We start from the raw sequence: 5,035 nt of genomic DNA on the forward strand, positions 1-5,035 counted from the left end.
CGCACGACGGCAGCACGAGAAAGTCACAGCATTTTTCATCAGAATGCCAAAGGACTTGCTCGCGAGTTTAAAATTTCACTTAACAAAGATCGAGTAATAGTAAAAGCATGTCCCACTTGTAGTTTCCACAATGGAGGCCAAGGAATTGGCCTAGGAGTCAACCCCAGAGGTTTGGAGTCTAATCAATTATGGCAGATGGATGTAACTCATTTTGCAGCATTTGGGAAACTGAAGTATATTCATGTTACAATTGATACCTATAGTCATTACATTTGGGCAACTGCACAGGCAGGAGAACAAGCAAAGCATGTTGAGAGACACCTGCATAGCTGTATTGCAGTTATGGGTGTTCCTAAGGAAATCAAAACAGACAATGGGCCTGCCTATGCCAGTCAGAGATTTGCAAAATTAGTTAGTTTTTGGAACATTAAACATGTTAGGGGAATCTCTAATGTCCCTACAGGTCAGGCAGTAGTAGAACGAGCCAATGGCACCCTGAAGCGGTACTTAGAAAAATATACCGATCTACACATTCCAGCAGAAAGATTGCTTAGGGCTTTGTTTGTATTAAATCATCTTTGCCTGTTTGCTGACAGGGATGTGCCCCCTGTCATGATGCATTTTCAGAAGGACCCCGCGCCCGTCCCTCCTGTATATGTTACCTATAGAGACCCCAAAACTGGTGTGTGGCAAAGCCCTGCTCAGGTTCTTTACTGGGGAAGAGGTTATGTATGTGTTTCCACCCCTACAGGCTCTCAATGGATTCCTGCTAAATGGACACGTCCTGCAAATCCACAAGAGCAGTCCGGAGGAAAAAAGGCGTCACAGGCTTCAGACAACACTTGCACCATTGCTGCTAACAATACAGAAGCAGTTTGGGATTTCCTTCCACATCAAATCTGAGGAGGACGTGCAGCTCCACGTCATTCCCCTGTTGCATGAACTTAAAAAATGACTCTGAGTCCATCCATGCCAAGATAAAACAATTGCAGCAGCATACTGCACTATTACGCAGGGATGATACATTTTTTGGACTTAATCTTGGGGACTGGGGACTTACAGGATGGCTTAAGGGTTTGGTTCAATTTATACTTGTAGGACTAGTTATTCTGTTTATGTTATTGTTACTTTTGCCTTGTATTTTGCAATGTTTGCAGCGCATGTTAATGTCAGCATTTACATCAAAAAATGTTGCCTTACTTGCTGTAAAAGAAAACGGGGGAGATGTAGAGAGCCTGACTGAAGAATGGCTGCGTTCCAAAGGACATATACTATGCGGCTAGTAAAAGTTTAAAAGGTCAAAGTGTCATTGAGGCAGATCTGGTTTAGTTAACAAAATGCAGAAGCTTCCTGAGGAATGAAGAGTAAGCCATAAAGATAAGGATAACACTAACAGTGGGATTAGTACTTAGCAACGTGTGCGTCATTGGCTGAGAGCCAATAAGGAGCTATACTTTTGCAATATGTATGAGCTAGTTATGAAGTGTATAAAAATGTAACTCAATTGAAATAAAACGAGACTTGCTGACCATGAAAGCATGAGGCATGTCTACCACGGCTCAATAAATCCCTTACAGTAGGGGGCATAGGAAAACACTGCCCCACCTGCTTTGAAAAGCTCATGAAGATGATGACATAATAAATACTTTGTGTACATGTTATGCTACAAAGAAAAACAGGAGGGAACAATAGGGCTGCAGTTCCAGTGGAGTCAAAGAGGGGGGAACACTGGGACTGCCAAGGCTATGCTGTCAGAGAGTGGAAGTGATGGAGCTGCCCTTCGCTTTCCCTTAGTAATTTGTAGCCCTTAAAGTGCCTCCTAGGCCATATCAGTGTAATTTGGAGTGCTAAGGAAAGAGTGCGCAGCTGTGGAGTGCTGAGGTGAAGTTACAGGGATTCAAAAAGAATGAGGGCGGCTGAGAAAAGAAGGAAGGAAGGAAGGAAGGAAGGAAGGAAGGAAGGAAGGAAGGAAGGAAGGAAGGAAGGAAGGAAGGAAGGAAGGAAGGAAGGAAGGAAGGAAGGAAGGAAGGAAGGAAGGAAGGAAGGAAGGAAGGAAGGAAGGAAGGAAGGAAGGAAGGAAGGAAGGGAAAAGAAAAGAAAGTCCTGGTGTTGCCATTACTAGCACCTGGAGCGTGACTGAAATCTGATGTTTGCTGGCCCCGGCAGTGCCCAGACGTGGCAATTTCCAGGGCCTGGAGTCCTGATCCAGGCAATTGGCAGCACCTGCAATGCCCAGATGCTACCTTTGCCGGCACCGGTGCCAGCCAGCCAGGCCAATTTCCTGCTGCTGGGGCCCTCGGGAGCCTGGCCGAGCAGGAAAGGTGAGGCTGAGGCAGGAGATCTCCTTGCGGCTGCAGCAAAGGCCGGGCGCACGCACGCCTTGCCGGCGCTGTGCCCTGGGCCAAGAAGGATTGTGCCCCAGGGGCTGCGCCTAACTTTCTTCTGGCAGGCAGCTTTGGAACATGGAGTGTGGAGAAGGCAGAGGTGACTGTCAGCTTTGTGCAGTCCTACCAAAGGATGCTGCCTGTGAAGCAGCCTGGGAGCAGGCTTGACGTGCCAGCAGCGGCCAATCGAGAGGCCTTTTCTTCCCTGTGGGCGGAGGCCCTGAGCCTTGCCCTTTGCCAGGGCCCGTGAATGCCTGCCCAGAGGCCTTTTGCACAGGGATGAGAGAAGTGCTGCTGCAAGTCTGTCCTCAAGCTGCTTTTGCTGCAGATGGAGCTGAGGACTACTGATTGCTTGCAGTCTCAGGTGCTGTTTGTGTGCAGGTGGAAGTGCTGAGGGAGGGAGCAGCTCAGCTGGGGGCCAAGTGGTCTTCTTCTTCTTGGCGGTTTTTGTTTCTTTCTTTGAAGGACTCCTCCCTGGCAGCTCTGGGCGGAGCTGAAAAGTGTATCTGACACAGGCCTGTGGCACTGTGGGGGTGGCCAAGGTGATTTTCCTCGAGCTGTGTGCAGAGAAAGAAATGCCCATCAGTCCCGGCCAGAGAAGTTCGGTGGCCAGTCAGTTTTGTTGACTGGACGCAGCTCAGGACGCTTCCCTTCGGGCGTCTCCCAAAGTGGTGATTTTAGGCCCCTATGGGTCGACTTCCAGTGTCTTGGGGTAAATTCAGGTCAAGCAAAGCCCCTTTTTGGTGCTTTTAGGTCCCTGTGGGTGATTTTCGGCCAAACCTGGTGGGGTTTAGGGTTGGTTTTAGGTGCACTTGGGTAGTTTTTGGCCAAACCATGTACTTTCATGGTCGTTTTTAATTATTTCTAGGAGATTGAAGGGTGATTTCAGGCCATTTTGTGGGGGTTTTAGGCCCGTTCGGGCAATTTTAGGCCCATTTGGTTTGATTTTGGACCCCTTTGGATAATTTTGACCACGTTTGTTTGATTTCAGGCCAAACCCTGTGGATTTAAGGTGGATTTTAGAGCCCTTTGTGTTGTTTTAGTTACTTCATGGGGATTTGGGGATGTTTTGGGTGATTGGAGGCGAAACCTGCTTGGGTTTAGAGTGGCTTTTTGACCCCTTTGGAGAAATTGAGGCCCATTTTGGTGATTTTCAGCGACACCGGGCGGTTTTAGGTCCGCACGTTCCCTTGGCCGCGTTCCCCTCCCAGAAAGAGAAAGCGCAGGAACTTTCTGGAAGGCGGCCGGAGATGGAGGCAGAGCTCAGAGCTGGCGGTCCACGAGCAGCTCCGTGACGGGGAGAAGCCCCACGAGCGCTTGGAGTGCGGGATGAGCTTCAGCCAGCGGAGCCCCCCGATCAAGCGCCAGAGAACCCACACTGGGGAACGGCCCTACGAGTGTGGGGAGTGCGGGAAGAGATTCAGCCACAAGTCCGGTCTGGCCCGTCACCAGACCATCCACGCCGGGGAGAGGCCCCACAAGTGTCCCCAGTGTGGGAAGAGCTTCTCACAGAGCTCTCGCTTGACCCAGCACCAACAGAGGCACCACTAAGGGAAGCCCTGAGAGCGGCCCCAGTGTGGGAAGAGCTTCGTGCCTTACTCCAGCTCCATCCCCCACCGGAGGAGCCACACCGGGCAGCGCTCTGGTAACCCGCATTTGCTGTAATCCGTCCTGAGAAGGCACCTCGCTAGTTATCCTCGGATGTTTGGCTTAATTTTTTTCTCTTCTACCTCTCCTTGCACTCCAAAAGGCAAGAAGGATCAATCTGTCACTTCAAAACGCCTCCAATCCCACTGAGAACGATTCAGACTTACCCCAAAAGGGCCCAATCCTACCTCAAAGACCGGGACCGTCTGGATCAGGAGCATCCGGACTGGGATTGTGCACACTGGGCATAGTCTGGCCCCAGACCTTTCCCCTCCCAGTTCCCGCCCTTTCCCTGGCCACGCCTCTCTCCCCTCCCATTTCCCGCTCTTTCCGGGTGGATTTTCGATCCCTTTGAGTGATTTTAGGCTCCTACGGGTGGAATTCGGGCCTGTTTGGTGATTTGATGATAAAACGGGCAGTTGGAGGTGGATTTGAGGTCTCCTTGGGTGAATTGAGCTCCATCTGGGCGGATCTTAGGCCTGCGTGGGAGATTTGAGGCCACTTGTTTTGGGCGTGTCAGTTGAATTGGGCGGGCTAAGGTGTTCTGGTTTGGGTTGAATTAGGGGAAAACCTCCAAGGAATCCCCTAATAACAAAACCTCTACCACCCCTCCCCCCAACCCTGGGTTTGGGAAGGAATCTCTTGAACACAAAGTGGAAAAAACCGGTTTATTAACAAATGAATAAACACCCCCCGACACAAGGGAAAAAAAAAAAAGAACAGAAAAAGCTCAGGTTACTGTGAGGGGGAGGGCGCGCAGCTTCTTTTACAAGCCCCGGCGATCCTCTTTCGGACTCCTCCAGCCAGATCAGCTCCGGGTGCCGGTCCTAAATCTTAAAAGGGGGGGGGGGGGGGAAGGGAGAAGAGGAAAAGGAAAAAGAACAAACAGAGCACAGAGGCGGCAGAAAGAAAGGAAGAAAAAACAAAAGAACGAAAGGGCAAGAAACTAGCAGAAAATTGCGAGACAGCAAGCGCCTAGAAGCAGGAAGCCAAAGCCAAAGCCA

This window comes from Zosterops lateralis (assembly GCF_965231275.1).
Source record: "Zosterops lateralis genome assembly, contig: HAP1_HAP1_SCAFFOLD_68, whole genome shotgun sequence".
NCBI classification, from domain to species: domain Eukaryota; kingdom Metazoa; phylum Chordata; class Aves; order Passeriformes; family Zosteropidae; genus Zosterops; species Zosterops lateralis.